Consider the following 16,503-nt stretch of genomic DNA (forward strand, 5'->3'; position numbering starts at 1 on the left):
CGCGGAGAAATCCTCCCCCTTGGGGGGAGGAGAATTGGATTCCTCGCCGGACGTCCTCCTGTCGCGCGAAATTTCACCCCCCCCCCGCGCCCCGTCCCCCGCTGCCACCGGCGTGCTTCCCCGCGTAATATGCCGATTTTATAATTTTATTTGCAACTTTAATGCCGCGGCAATTTCACGGGACGTGTCCGGGCCCGCGGTCGTAATCGTGTAAACGCGGGTTCGCGTCGCTGTCGCGTCAGGTATCAATCAGGCTGGTGTTTGTCGCGCGTGATCCCCGTTCCTTTCTCGTCGCTTATTCCGCGAGCGTGTAATTTCGTTTCACGCGGGGATCGGGTTGAAATTAATGGTACACCGGGGCTGGCGTGCCCGCCGCTCCAAGTGAATTTGTAAAATCAACGCGTTTCATTGGCCGCGACACGTGCGGCGCTAGAAATTTCAGGATAACAGACGATTCGGCTTTTTCCGAATGGAAGAATGGAGGCGAGTCTCGTTAGGGCGTTAGAACGCGATTTCAGACAGTATCTGTTTATGAAAATTCCTTTATTCTTGGAGTCCTATGCCCTTTGCTATGGAACCCTGAAGAGGAGCAAGATACTTTAGTGAACAAATAAAATTTACTACCATCATTCTGATCACTGCTCTGTTTATTATTATATTATACGTAGTAGTAGCTTGGGGATCCCATAATGCACGCAGAATACGCGAATATACGTGTTTCTAAAGATTTAGTAACGATTCCCCTGCTCATTATTTTTGCACAGACTTTTTTCGCCAAATAGCAACGGCCCCCACGTATTCGTGTAGCTATTTGTCAACGTTACATTCTACATTTGTATCGGATTTAATACTTACGTGCCCTTCGCTTTCTTTGCTCCGTCAAGAAGGCTCCGTTCACATCGTTGGCATCCGCAGAAAGGCCGCAGCTTGCAAAAGCGTGTATGCAAATGACGCGCGACTACATAAAAGGCCGTGGTTTCTGAATAGGTTTTGTGTTACACATTTCTGTTGCTGGAATTTCGATAAACCCCGAATGTACTTGCATCGCGACGCAAATATGTGTTTTCATAGCTCGCCGGGCACACGATTCAGCCGCGGATTTAACTAGATTTATACGACCCCGTTTCCTCGTACATATCACATCGATACACCGGATAAAAAGATATAAGCATCCTTTGGAAAAAAGGACGCTGTATAAAAAAAAAAGGCACGCCTCCCATGAAAATGTATCATTACCATGCGATCATTTATCGCGCTGTTTCAAAGCCGTCCAGCATATTATTCATAGCATCGAAAAATCTGGAACAGCGACGAGAATGTACGCTCCCCTTTTAAACCCTTCAGAATTCCATATTTCATCAACTAAACATAGCTCAAAGTGTTCCAGGAGCTTCAGTTACCCTCGAATTTCCACAACATTTAAGCAACATTGTCAATATCCCCAAAATTTCCCACCTGCTGTGCAGAAAACTGCCCAAAGTGCTTCGAAATTTTCCGTATATTCAGAAGCTCTCCAAATTCCCATTTATTTCTCGAAAACTCGTAATGGAAGGCCCCTAAGTCACTGAAAATTCGGAGCCACGTGGCTCTCGTCTCCGATCCGATGATCCACGAACAAGCAGCATCCACGGAGCAGAGTCTTGAATTAATTATGCCTCTTCAGCATATTACAGTGGCACGTGTTTACTTCGTTTCTCTTATTAATTTCCACGACGCGTATAATTCAGCGGCGTATTCCGCCCCGCAGTCCCTCCCCGGCCCCAGTTCCGTTCCCCGTTCGCCCCTTTTGCGCGCATTTCCGGGGAGCTCAAGCTGCCGCAGCTCCTCTTCTTCGAGAGACTTCCCTCGCGGCGGGAAAATAGGCGGAAAAAATATTCACCGGGCGATTCTCTTATTTTCCTCGCGCTTGTTACTTCCTTGCTCCTCTCCCTGCCTTCCTTTCAACCCCGTCGCGCAATTCCACCGCAAAATTAATTATACCGGTACCATTGCCGGCTCAAAATACCGGCCGAAACCGTTTTCTTCCCTTGCCTCGCGGATCCCCCAACTTTTCAGACCTTTGAATACAAACTGGCAGTTCGAAAGCACGTTTAATTTGCTTTCGCGGCAGGTTCGAGTAGTCCCCGCGTCGGCGAAAACTTTCGGTACAATTAATTCACGAGTATCAGGGCCCAGTTTTCGGTCGTCCGGATGTACCGAGGATTTGAATTATCGCATTCAAAGGGTGGATCGTATACCTAGTACTAGAGTCTGAAACTTTTAGCCATGCGCGTCCGGAGGCGGACGGAGGCAGTAGGGGCAGTTCCGCTTTTGAGAAAAAAATCGCTTATTTTTAAAAAACTGATACTGAAAAAAGTGAATATTTTTAAATTTTGGTTTTAAAATTTTAATTAAATTAGCACCGCAAAGTGGGTTCGGAACAGCAAGGGCAAATATCTGCTATATTTCTCTGTACCGTCAGCCCGAAGTTGCCTTCCCCTGGAAAAAAAGTTGAGAGGCAGTTCGCTACCTGCATCCCTTAAAGTCCCGTCGAGATTCCCGCCAATCTGTGGTTTGTTAAACGAAAAACTCGGATGCATTTAACGGGACTCGATTAAAACGCGCGGAATATCCAACGAGGTACAGTTTTAATTCTCCCTAATGCCGGCGAGTCGCTCCGCTAGCAGCTGGCAGCAAATCCAATTCGAAAATTGTAAACAACCCTCGCTTTTCCTCCATTTAACGGTTCCTCGTCGGTATATTTCGCGATTTTCCGCCCGGAAATCGGTGGGTTTTGGAGTCTGGCGATTATCGAGCGGGTCGCGATCAGAGAATTTGCGATTCCATCCGGGCTATTGAAACTTGATACTGGCTGATACGCGGCCGCGTGTAATTCCCAGCGTGATCTGCCTTTAATTCGTTGAATTTCCCGCGATGAAGCTGGTTACGCGATGAAAAGTAATTTTCATTTGATTAGGGGGCCGGGGTCACGTGTCCATCGAGCGAGTGGCTAGCCCCTGCAAAATGCACGATCCCTCCTCGCGCGTATATGTACGACATATGTATTTTCCGAACGGAAAGGGATGAAAAAAGAGAAGGGCGACGCGTTACGCGGCCCGTGAAAATCAGTAAAATGTTTCGGCCACTTTTCACGCCGTCGTCGCCGCGATACGCCCTAGTCGGAGTGCATTTTTTCGACAGGGCTCGTAAAAAATCCCGCCCTTTCGCCTTTTGTTCGTTTTTGCGTTCGATTATGCCTGTGTCGCGCTATATTCCAGGCTGCTCCAGCATTGGCTGGTGTCTCTTTTTTTTATTTCTTTCGAAAGCTTCATGCGCTGCTTCTGGGAATGGTAAATTGGGGTGGGCACGAGGAACTATTCGAGAATTAGAAGAAATCGAAGCTGGTCTACTATTTAGGGCTAATAAAAGAGAATTCGAACTTTTGGAACAGCTGGCTACTTCGAGTGGCTAGGATTAGGGTTTATCGCTTTGGAAATGAAGGTGGCAATTGGGATATTCGAGCAGACTGGATTGCTTCGGTGTGAGGAGATTTAAGCTGTGCTTCCATATGCAGAAAGGTGGTTGGATTGTGTTCTGAGGTGCACGTTGCGTACGCGTGAATGTGGATTTATTTAAATGGGATTTTAAATAATCGAGTATTTGGAGTGCGCGCAAAGGTATAAGTTAAACATGAAACTGCTATAAATTCGCGGAGGGTAACGTCAAATAAAGCATCTGCGATGAGCTAACAAGAGATAATGCTACTAATTATACACTGTTTATCAATATAGCCGAAACACCTTATTTTCTCTGCTCAGAGTGTAATGAATAATTAATGATTGCCTTGCCGAAAAATGAACAAAACGTACCGAGAAATGGGATGCAGCAAGAAGAGGGGGCATTAAATATCGGTGGCAAAGCACCTTTATCACGTTAATGCATGTTGTTACATTAAAGTGAATTCGCATTCAGCTCTAATAAATATTAAAGCCCCTGTATGCACATCAGTCTATAATGGGCATTAAAGGTAACGCGCATTAAGCTCTCCGTTGCTTAAAAAATATAAATGTTTCGTGTGCTGCCTATAATAAACAGGCCCCCAGGGTCTGGCGCTTTTTCCACGAAACTTGATTATTTCCCCTGGCTCGAATTATTTAAAGGGGACTGAGTTATCCTGTCGAAAAAAGGGGGGGATTCTCTCTGAAGCCAAGGGAGCTTTGCTCCGAAGATTAATTAACGTCAGAATTAAGCACGGCTCATTTCGAATCGGGGGAGGAAGTAAAAGGGGCAAAAAAGGGACACTTTCGCCCGTGTCTCTCAAATTCCCGCAGGGATATATTCCGAAAAGTACGATAGCTTGGGAAATTAGCTGACGCGGCAAAGAAAATTCAAGGAACATTAGAATATGGCTTACAAATAATGAAATCCGCATAATCTTTCACGCTTAACAATGTGATTGAAAAAATAGTTGCCGCTTCATAACCTCGAGCCCTTAATCTAGAAATTCACGCTAAAATTCTCCTCGTAAGCCAGCTACAGTATTATCTTCGAAATGATGAACTTTAATAAACGAAAGAAGGTTTTTCAAACGTTTTTAAAGCAATCTAAATGTAAGCTTTCTCCGTAAAAGCTCCAGCAGTGAATCCAATAAACGTAACTTTTCATTTCCCGCGGATTTGTAGCGGGCTAAAGACAGCGGTACGTCGCGCTGGTAAACGCTAATAACGAGATTTAATTAATACTATATCCAGGTTTCATCTGCGCCCGGAAGACACCATGTGCCCGTAGAAATGTTAATTCCAGACGAGAAAGGGTCAGCAGGAAGGGCAGACACGGCGAAACTTGCACTCGGACGCTTAACTCCCCTCTGGGGGATAATAAATATAAATGCACACCTCCTAGGGTGAAGTTACTTCATCATCGGTTAATTGCGGCGCGCGAAATGGCTCCCACTTTATTCAATATTGCAACGGGGGCGTTTCAATTTCGGCCACCGTAACATTCACGATTCAGCGTTAATAATTAATACGATCAGCGACACTATGGGAGAGTTGCTTCACTCTCCTAAAAGTCTGCATTCGTAACTCGAACAGCAAGTTCGTCGTGTTGAATTTGAAAAGGAATGAAAGGTATAATACAACGATGGTCAAAGGGAAGTTTAAACAGCGATCAATAACGAATGCACTACAATTTGATAAGAAATAATAGTATCTCCTTGCATTGGATTAATATAACAGACTAATAATCCCAGCGCGGTAGGTAAAAATTTGTTATTTATTTGAATTTTCTTTTTACTGCCACTGTAGATCACGTGACCAGACACATGAAGCTACATCCCTCACCGTAACCTCTTACCTGAACCCGACATCGATCATTAGATAGGGTGACTGTACTAAATATCGCCAGGCAAAAGTTAAATCGCTGTCGATTGAATAATACTTCATATTGCTGCATGCAGTTCGTTTCAAATTAAAGAGAAATTAGTCATATTTCATGTAGCAGAAGCTAGAATCGTTGGAACCTACACATTTTTAATTAGGACTCAAAAAACGTAAGACATGCAAAAATCGGGTCCTGAAAAAATGTACCTAATATCGCCAGCTCAAGAAATATTGATTAATTCATGTATATATGAGTTTTTAAAGTCATTTTCGCAGGTGCTTTTATTATTTCCTGCTCAATAAATGTTTTTTTTTATCAATCTTTGATTAAGATTAGATTGAAAAAAAGTTGTTTTTTTTTTACAAAAATATAGAAGCAGGATTTTCATAATATTTTATTTTTTGCGTTCGGAAATTGGACAAATAAAGTTTATTTCGGTTTCTCCGCACATTTCGTGACCTCACCTGTAACAAATATTGCATCGAAACCATTGTTCTCCGGTAGGCGGTATTAAGAAAACGTATACTGCTAAAAGAAAAACGCTATTTTCTTTATAACAAATATTTCAATCGATTAAGTCCTTAAGTACATTAATCAGGTATTTCTAGTAGATATTTTTGCATTCACAGAATTACTAGATGTACCTTCTCCGAATGTGATGTAAAATTGTGGCAGTCCAATAAATTTTTTCACTATTAAGATTCACTAAAATACTTCTCTCTCTGTAATAGTTGATCACACGATGCTGCAATTACAGTATGTCTTCCTACATACGTTTAGGTACTAATTCAGTGCATAACCGATAAATTTTAGAGGTTACTTTGCGAGATACAGCGAGTGGCGATATTAGGAACATTGGCGATATTAGGTACAGTTATCCTATATCTGTCAATCAATATTTATGGTTCGCGTTTCTCACGAAAGTGATTAATACTACCGAATCGGCTAGTGGCAGTGTGTAATTAGTCTGGTCGCATCGTCCGCGGAATCCCATTCCCGTTAAGATTAAATTTCCACCGTAGCAAACTTCGCCCCTTACCTTATAATTTATCCTGGCGTTGCTTGCGAATCCGCCGGATGAGAGGTTAGGGAACGTCGTCCCTGGAACACGCTGATCGCAGGAGAATCTGTCGCTTTGGCGGGAAGCTTGCGTATTCACGGATACCATCCTGCAGCATCAGCTTGTTCGGTGGATCCCGTTGGTGTTCGACGCTCCTTTCGCGTCGCAATCGTTATTAACACTCGGCACGATCGCGGTAATAACATAACTAGGCTATGGAATTCACGAATCCGCGAGAAAACTATCGACGTCCCGTCACTTCTAGCACACCGACTGCAGATACTGGCCGCACCACTCACTTTCGACTAATGCCTGCGATGTATATACGAAATTCAAACGTGACGTCACTCATGTGTCTTTAAGGCACGTTCACGTCGGTGCGACGAAGTTTTTGGCGCGAAGTGCGATGGGCTCCACTTCCGGTCAAGTCAATCATATTTTTGTTGTATCACACCGTCACTTGACCAGCTCAGTAGCTGTGTCTACGTAGTCTCAAATTCCTGCCGTTCGACGCTTCGTGTTTGCCTTCGTACCGGTGACAAAGCCGCTGTTCCAGCAAGACAAACGTGATCGTTCGTTTCGCGTTAACAGGCGTCGTTCTTAATTTTTCAGACGGCTGTGTAACAATTTCGTGACTTAACTGGCGCGGCGTAGAAAGAGACGACACGCTCGCCTCTCGACGTCCTTGTCGCACGCACGTCGCCGAGTCCCAAGGTGACAGTGTCTTCGCTGCGCGCGCAGCGCGTGGCTGTTGACCCGTCGTCATGGTAACGGCGGCGCGACGAGTCTACGCTTGTCCAAGGTGGATGGACTGCGAGCTGGCGCGACCGAACAGAAGTCAGTGCACGCGCGGACGTCAAGCAGCAAGTTCCATCGCGAATGCCTCGTGACGTATCGCTCGTCCCCGCGTCTACGGTACGCGTTTAAAATACAGTGCTTGTGTTCTGCGCCGGGAAGACCCGTGGACGCTGAATCCGAGGATCCAGACCGGTGGACACCAGGGGGATCCGAGAGACCAGAACCCGCCGCCGTTCGAGGGACCATGGAGTGACTGATCGCCGGCTGGACAAACAAGGTAAGATCGCAGCGTATTATTTATCCGCCTCCGTACGTGCCGATTCCCGCGATTTCATCAATTCGCGAGCGCCGGGCTGTTGCAACGAAGCGTGGGAAGGGTATATACGCGCGCGATCGTTGGCCGCGACGGTTGTTGGCTAGCGTCTGGCCCAGCAGCGGTAAAATTGACAGGATACTGCTCGTAAGTAGATTACGTACTGAGAACGCTGTGCTCTTGGGAAATGTTCGTCGGACCGACGATGTCGCTTATTATTACTATTATTAGATACACTGTTAGATCGGGGGAAGAGGGGGCATGCAAAGGGCCACCAAAGGCGCCAAAAAAAGAAACATGGCCGCCATGATGGAGCAGTTTGAATTTCCCTCCTAAATGAGCTGGGCGAGCAATGTCGCTGATTAGATGCTTCTTGATGATTTTAATGCGAGCCCGTCGCCTTTAACCGGCGTCGCGGTGCACGGGGCACTAATGGAAACGAATGTTTCTCAAGTGGTGCAGCTGTGTCAACCATCGGTCAAGTGGTTCGCTCTGCTTTTACTTTTTGAAGATCGGGTTAGGGGGGGAGGGGGCACGGCGGCAGAGTGCGCCGTTTATCAAGTTACGATGAAAGCGGTCGTTATCTTCGAGCCGAATGCACTCTCGCGATTTTTCGGCCCGATTTTCGGTTAGATTAAAAGCTCTTTCGTTGAATCTCGTCCCTTTCAAACCGCGCTTTTCACGGCAGCGTTTTTTCCTCGATGTTTCCCCTCGGCGAAAATCTCGCGGCTAATTTCTTGTAATATAAGCGAAAATTGTTTTAAACTCGATGTTTTATCCTTTCTAGCCAAATACTGTAGTTTCCTTTCATCAGAATTTTGCAGGATTTCTATGTTATTAGCAATCCTGCGGTATTTTAAATTGGATTAAAGGGTCTCCTTACTTTGACGGACGAATAAACGATGCGAGCTTTGGGAATTCTTTTAAAACAAAACCATTACATATATTTACTTCCGACTTGGTGGTTTTAATTGCCAATCTTTAGAGGATATGAAAAAAAAATTGTATGCAAGAATAGTGGTTACATGCGGAGTTATAGGGCTTCAAATAGAGCGCCTCATAAAAGTCATGTGCGCGTAATTAGCATAAAATCAGCCGTTGTAGTTGACTGAAATAGAAAATTCAAAAATTTGTGTAATCTGTATGAGCGTGGCTATCGTCTGAACTAGATTAAATGAGAAATACTGAAGAGTAAAAAAAGAATGGCAGCGTCTAAAACAGACATCGATTTTTGCAAAAAATTCGCTGGTTTTTAAGTCGCAAAAGTCTAATTTTGGAAAAATCGACTTAGTTTTGGTAACAATGAGAATGGGACATCTGCTGAAGATATATACCAAATTTGAAGTAAATTGGGCGATTGGTTTTTGAGATATCATACTAACCAATTCGAAGAACGTCGTTTTGACAAAAACGCGTTTAAAGTTTTAGGTACCTTTCTTTTTTAAAATTAAATTACTTAAAATATTCCCTAAGTATGTACAAATATAGGCATAAAGTTGTCAATTAATATAATTTCAGGGTGTCTCGTAAAAAAAATCCCAAATATCGCGCACCTTTTTCGGCCGTCAAAGTCCTTTCATTCTCTCACGGTTTCCTCTGTAGTCGTTTCATCGTTATTTCCTTTCTTTTCCTATCTCCCAACGGCTCTTTAGGTTGTAGAGCAGCAGTTAATGCTGAATCTCGCCTACTCGCCATTGTAATTTTAATTTTAATTTAAAAATTTTAATTGTAATTGTGCAATAAACTCATTTAACAATAATAATAAAACAAAGTAGGGAGACTTCTTAAAGGGTTTATTGAAACCTAAGTAGTAGAAACCACTCAGCATTACATGTAGTACTTTATCCACTTTTTTGTACTTTTTAATATCCATTGCTATCAACTAGTACCGATTGAAAGTCTACCAATAATAATAAATCTTTATTACATTCCCATCTGAATGCAATTAACAAAACATAAGAACAGTACTAAAGTGCCACGAGCCTAATTGTACCATGAGATGTAACGGGCAAGGTTCAGCCAATTTGCTGCTACAAAAATCTCACAGTAATTGCAATTATCCTCTATCTACCAAAATATCTACAAAACTCCATTTAATATCGCGTTATTGGGTACGTTATCGAGCAGCAAGCTGATTCGAGCAACTGCCCGTTTAATTATTTCGAGAGCAGTGTGTATAGTTCGACCTCCGCTGGTAGCACTTCAGCCACGTAAACGGGCGTTTTCGTAGCGTATATTTTTACGTCGCCGATCCAAAGCATCTTCCTAAATACCAGTCCAACGATAGCTCCCGGACACGGTCGACTTCCGCGTGTTTGAGCGTCCTCCTTTCAAGGTTGCCACCGCGAAGACACGCGCCAGTCTAAATATTTCCCTTTGGAATAGCCGCGCCGTGCTTCCGTGCTAGCCTCGCCTTTGTTTTCGTTGCGCCCCTTCAAAGGGATCCGCTGCTGAAACACGGGGGCTCCGAAGAAACCGGTCGAATTTTCGCTTATTTTATCCGCGACTCTTCCACGTAATCTGGGGTGTTTTGGCGTAGAAGCAGGGTGCGTCGGGATAGAAGTTTCAGGAATTCGTAGTTCATCGGACGATTCGGGGGTGGGCAGGGTGGTGAGAGGATCGTTTCGGGGAATGTATGCTCAGAGAGGGGCACATTTAATATTGAACTGGATAGAGTAAGGTTCCGCATGGATGCACAAACGCCGGCGAAAAAAACTGACCGATAAATTTCGCGTGTTTACGAAACGGAGCGTGGACTCACAGTATGCGAAACATTCGCGTGTCGCCTCGGCTGAGGGGGCGGGGGGGGGGGGGTGAAAAATTGCGAACGATGTCCGCCCCCGAAATTCATCAATACCTAGAGGGTTGACGTCGTTTATTAAACGATTTCACGCCGGGCGAATTGCATCGCGATTTTATAACATCCCGGTACACAGTATCCTATCGAAAACAGGCGGTTCGTGAACGATTAAAAGTTCCCCCTGAACTTTGAAAATTGCTGTATGAATGGCTGCGCAGGAATTTTCCATGAAATTTTCCAGCATTTCGAGAATTGCGTTGCGTTCGAGTAATTCGCTTTTGCACCACCTCTCCGGAGTTTCTACCCTATAAAACCTTGTAATGCTTCGATCAGTTATTCCCATTGCCCTATAAGAAACCTAAAGGCTTGGAGTGTTTTCAACTACCAATAGTCTTCTTTCGAATTCATCTGAGAATAAGTTCCTCCTCCTAAAGCTCTCCCTCTCGCAAGCTCTTTGGAGCAAAGAGGCACACGTTAATTAAATTTCTCCGGAGAACTCAAGACTTATTTTCCCTTCGTGAGGGCAAAGAGTAGCCTCGTCGCGCAGGAAGCACGGGACGCCACGTACAGCTGGAAATTAGAAAAATGAAAGGACTCGCTGGTGGCTCCCATCGATTTCCAATTGATACCGAAGCACCCAAAGTTGTTTTGTCTCCCATAACGGCGGGGGGGTCAAAGGGGCGAGCGTCTTGTTACCAGTGAGAGACGGACTGCTTTTTCACCCCCGCACGATCCTTTGTTCGTCGTCCCCGTCCATTGTCACCAGAGACACACGGGGGTGGATAAGAAAGTCGCAAATGCGTTGGGCAGAAATACGATTCGCCCGCGTTGAAAACGTTCGCTTCGTTGCAACCCTCGTCAGCATTGCGATCATCGTCTGGCCGACGATCATCTTCGCGGTCGATTTCGATGCTTTCGTCGACTGCGCGAATTGTTACGTGCTTGGTCGTGAACATCGATGAACGATATTTCGTTTTGCTAAAGTCATTAGAAATTCTCCTCGGTTCCTTTAGGACACCTTTGTCCCGTAAATAGTTACCTCAGTTTCTAAGTAGAATTGAGATTTCGAAGCGAAATCCGTGCAATTGAAGGGTGCTCTCTGTGTTCCCTACTTGGAGGTTCACCAGCTTCAGGAAAGGACTTTGAATTTTTCAAATCGCCCGAGGTCCAGCGTTTTCCCTCGAGGTACCCATTTTTTTCATCCTGCTGTAAGGATAATTATCCCAGTGGCAGTACGTAGAACTGAAAGTAGTAAGAGGGAAATGAGCAGAGGTGGTTGATTCGAGCACACAGACGACACGCAGAGAGATTTTTATCAGAAGCAATTCAGACTTGGGGCACTCGTTGAAGCCTTATCGGTATCCAGAATCTACTCCTCGGCGGGCGAAAACGAAGGAACGGGGTTCGACAGCCGTCCATTTTTACCCTCCCCGAAATTAACATTCCGCGATATGATCAACGGGAAACGGTAATATTTATACGAAGATTTGGATCGGCTCCAATCCCAGACCGCGGTTTTATCCCGCGATGCCAGATAGGAAACCGTGGGATTATTTTTTCGCGATCTCCCGAGGAATTACGATATCATTCCGCTCCGCGGTTACGACAAACGAACCCAAAAGAAAAATACACTTTCCTAGGGTTTCTGTCTTCTTAACGAGAGAGAGAGCCTTCTACCCTTCTTTCCACTAGCAGAGCGCAATGAACCAGATAGATACCACAGTTATACACTTCTCTTCGCAACGACTGTGCCACGGAAAAACAATTTCCTAATCCCACTCTATCACTTCTGCTCCAGGAGAGTCTAAAGTCTCTCTGCAGCTTCCTATTTCATGTCAGTCTCATTCTACTTAATTTCCAATTCATTGCTTATTTCTCCAAGTACCTAAGCTTTCAATTTTTCCTACGTCGAACCCAATTCTCAATTCTGCACATTAGCTGAATACTCCTCAAGCATACCAACTTTCCACCCCTTATCAGGCCAATCACCATCTCCCATAATCAGCTCAGTGGACATCAGTTTCCCGACCAGGCTGGTGTTCCGTCCATTTATCGCGTCCACTATAAGCCTTGGTAAATGGAGAAGCGCAGAACCATCCAGGGGTGGAATAACGTGGCATATCTTCTAACGTATCGGGCGTTAGCGATTTTTCAAATACATATCTGACCAAGTGTCCCACGACCGGCGGCCAGCGCAGTTCCTGGCGTATTATTTGCAGCGGACAGTAGAAAAGCTTTAAGCTCGATCTGGCATCGGACCAATTTCGCGTCGATCGTGGCCCCGTACACGTTTCACCGTTCCGCTCGCGCGGGGCTGCTGCGGGGCGGAGGGTTCGGGGAAAAAAGGAAACGGAGGTCGTGAATAATCCCATTGGCGTGTAATCAGTACGCGAAAATGTCCCGGGGCGGTTTAATAAACCGATACGAGTTTTTCGGCCGTGCTTTTGATTTACCCCGGCCGATTTTCGTTCACTGTACTGGCAATATTATCCCCTCGGAGAGGCTACACGCCGACGATTCCGCGGCACCGTTTAAAACTCCACGTACCCGGTCCATATACCATTCCGTCGAGCCAGAGAAGCCGATTAACATGAATTTACCCTCACAGCAGATAATATCGGCTGAAAGTTACTCGGCACACATGCCAGTCCACGCCGCGGCCTACCGAGTCGTGTCGCCTGGGTTGTTCGTCGTTTAAAAGCCACTGAAAATTCTAAAGCGCAATCTTCAACCCCGTATAAATCGTTGAAAAAATAATGGAAACAGGGGACGAATGAATTACATTCAATTCCGCCGAGATTAATCGCCCTCGGTAATTAATTCCATAAATTGTCCGCGCCCAGGGTGGTCTCGAAACGCCGTGAATTCTTATCAGCCGCGAGATATCGCGATCCGAGCTCCTCTCTCCCAGCAATTAGTCGCTGTTACCGAAGTGGCTCCATTGGGATACCCCTAAGAAGGGAGGGGTGGGACCTAACCGCGAAGGACCAGCTTAACTCGCGAAACGTAATTAAAGCGGCTGCAAGTTTTCCATCCCGCGTTAATTCCCGCTTTTATCAGTCCGGTCACGTTCGGGCGCCTTTTTAAATATCGAGCCTAGCCCTCACCCTCGGCGGCGTTAAATAATGGGTCGTTTAATAACGGGGCGGGAGTTTCTCGATTAAACATCCACTTTCGATCTTCCACCGCCGTTTCAGTCGCCAGCTAACAGGGTGTCAACGCTGAAGATTAACGTTGGACGCGTGATTCGTTGCTGGCCAAGCTTTCTAGATTTTTCCCCGCGGAAGCGTGTTAATTGGTTCGGGGTCGACGGTGCGCGATATTCAAAGCTTCGTGTTAATTGTTTAAAGCCCCCTCCGGCCCCTCCCTCGGGGGGGCTGGGGCTGACTCACTCGGCAACCCGCTAATTTCAATTGTAATAAAGTTATCTGGCACGGTAGAACAGTAATTCGAAGGATGCTGGCCGCTCGAGTAAATTTGGAGCGACGGCACGTGCGTCCCCGCAGATGTTGCCGAATGAACGACGTACACTATAAACTTGGAATTTCGAGGCTGATGGAAAGGGGTCGCGATCGGACAGGCGCGGAGGGGGGTTCCTATCTGTGCTCGCGTTGCGCTTGTCACGTAGGTATAAATATTGGGATTTCCTATCGTATGGATCACTTTGGGCCGCTTGATAACTTTGAAATTGTGATTGCCAAGTGCTCGCGATAGATCGCGGAATTACAGTCCCCTCGTTTTTCACGGTGCTCCCTCTTCCCACGTTGAAGCGAGAAAACGTGTCCCGTAATCCACGACCGACGAGTTCCCTCGTCTGCATTCGAGTTTCCTTATCTTCGGGACCCGAAAGGGGCATGTACCGCGTCCCGGCACCTGTTAACCCTTCGTCCGACCGTGGCATTACTTTTAAGCTGCCATCTTACACTCCGCGGCAAAACGATAGCGCACTGTGTAAATGTAAGTTTCTTTAGATTTGGAACAATATATGGCATTGCTTTTGACGTTCACAGTGTTTAATGAGAATAACAAATTATGTCAATGTAGTTGAATACATTTATTACAAAAGAATAATTTTACTTTACAACTTATTGAAAAGTAACGAAAAATCGGCGCGTCAAAAAGATAGCACATTTATCTTAAAATACTTAATGTGTACAGAAAAATATTTTTTCAATATTTTGTAGTTCCACTGATATTAAACGCTTTGGTGCAGATTTAAATAATTTTTTAACAAATTTTCGGCTTAATGATATCCAGTTTCGTTCGATGCAATTTTTTGATTCCTCAACGGTCTGGAATTGTTTTCCCTTGGCATATACTGATCTCGATAATTGTGCCCAACAATTTTTAATAATGTTCAAGTCCGGCGACCTGGCTGGCCAGTCTAAAATTTTTATATTTTGCTGTCGAAAGTATTCTTTGACAGCCTTTGCTGTACGAACACTTGCATTGTCCTGTTGGAAAATATAGTTAGGGCCCCCACTCGTTACTGCATGTTTCTTCAACTATTCGTCTATTAAAGTAATATAATTTGGACTCTTCATTGTTCCATTTATAAACTTAATTTCAGTGTTCTCATGGTTCCCAATTCCAGCCCACACCATTACTCCTCCACCCCCTGAATGTCGACGACTTAAAATGTGTTTCTTTACGCAAATCATGGAAATAACAACGATACCCATCCGGTCCATCTAACGTAAATCTCTTTTCGTCACTAAAAATAACTCTCCGCCATTTTTTCCTCCAATGAATATATTTTTCAGCAAATTGTAACCGAGCTTCTTTATGTCGCTTGGTTAGCGGTGGTTTACTCATCAGTTTTTTGCGTTTTATGTATTTACATTGTTTTATAATACGCTGTACATTACGTACATTAGTGTTTACTCCAGCTTCTGCAGCAATTTCTCTTGCAGTAGCAACAGAATTTGACGCAACCCTTAAAATAGCACGTCGTTGACGGTCGGTTGTCACTTTCGGACGTCCTGTGCTTTTCTTTCTTCCATATTCCTCTACATTTCTTAAAAGATTGTATATAATTTTACGACTGCGACTTAACAATTTCGCAATCTTAGCAATGGAACAATTTTCTTCACGCAAATCTTTAATTGTTACTATTTCACACTCGCTCAATCTTTCACCACGACCCATTGTTGTTAATTTCACTACATTTCGATACTGAAACACGCAGAGTATTAAATATTTGCCTGTATGAACGACTTAGCAATAACTGGAGAAGGAAAACTTTGAAGGTGCGCTATCAATTTGACGCAGCGGTCACCACTAATGTCTACGTTTTCAGCTGTACCTTAAGCCAGTAGGCAAAACTAAAATTTTTACCCTGAACATGTGCAATCTATTGCTGACTGAATCTGATACGTAATACGAGAACCGTTATTATACAATTTCTTATGCAAAAATGAAGAAAATTACACAGTGTGCTATTTTTTTGTCGCGGAGTGTAGGCGAGAATTTATTTTCTTACTCTGTTCCTCGCGTTGCTCGTGTAAGATTCTGTTCTTCCAGAAATCGGTAGTGTCGATCTCCTTTGAACATTCCCCACAAGTCATCCGACGATACAGATCCACTTGCCACACGTTCCTCGCCTAAAATACCCACAGAGTGTAGATTACCCTGGTTCGAGGTCTTCAGTCTTCCCCGTCGCCTCCAAAAATCGACAAAGGCTGCTGGATAAATTTCCATGCAACGGAAGATGCATCTTCCCCTAATCTCGGGACCCGATTTTCGTATCTGCGATCGTTGCTCGTTTCGTATCTTCGTATATCTGCCGGGGCGCCTAGATTCCCCCCGAAGGGTCATAGATACCAGAGCAGAGGGTCACGGGGAGGGGTGTGTGGGGGTGGGCGGAGAGATAAAAAGGGGATTAAGACGCGGATTCCCCGTCCCCGTTCTTCCGTGTAATTGTAAACTTGTACTCGGCCTGGCCATAAATTTGCCCCCACCCCCTCCCGGCCACGGCAGGGGCTTACTTTTTAAATTTAGCATTCACGTGTACCGTAGCTGGCAGCCCTATTGTCCGCTGGCCACCGCGAAGAAAAGTCTAAAAAAGTTCGAGTAATTCCGTTGCCAGCCCAGCTTGATGCATTGATAAGGAGACCTCGCGGAAGGCCATTGTCTCGCGAGCCTTTTTGTTCGAACTTGGTGTTTCTTTTC

General features: G+C 45.0%; 1 protein-coding gene and 1 long non-coding RNA gene across 3 annotated transcripts in view; one reads left to right on the plus strand and one right to left on the minus strand.

Annotated features, from left to right (window-relative positions):
• Positions 1–5,780: 5,780 nt before the first annotated feature.
• LOC143372743 (uncharacterized) lies at positions 5,781–6,248 on the minus strand. 2 transcript variants are annotated; one of them, XR_013086354.1, is made up of 3 exons: positions 6,182–6,248; positions 6,006–6,083; positions 5,781–5,889 (listed from the first exon to the last, which is right to left on the minus strand). It is a non-coding gene; the product is annotated as an uncharacterized LOC143372743 (long non-coding RNA). The 2 variants fall into 2 exon arrangements; XR_013086353.1 differs by having other exon boundaries at positions 6,006–6,106; positions 6,182–6,233.
• Positions 6,249–6,982: 734 nt separating this feature from the next.
• Rho-6 (serine protease rhomboid 6) overlaps positions 6,983–16,503 on the plus strand; it is a 111,748-nt gene continuing 102,227 nt past the window's right edge. The window contains exon 1 of the mRNA XM_076817996.1: positions 6,983–7,496. The gene's annotated coding sequence lies outside the window, so the exon portion shown is untranslated. The remainder of the gene's footprint in view (positions 7,497–16,503) is intronic.

The sequence above is a fragment of the Andrena cerasifolii genome, chromosome 8 (assembly GCF_050908995.1).
Source record: "Andrena cerasifolii isolate SP2316 chromosome 8, iyAndCera1_principal, whole genome shotgun sequence".
Classification (NCBI taxonomy): Eukaryota; Metazoa; Arthropoda; class Insecta; order Hymenoptera; family Andrenidae; genus Andrena; species Andrena cerasifolii.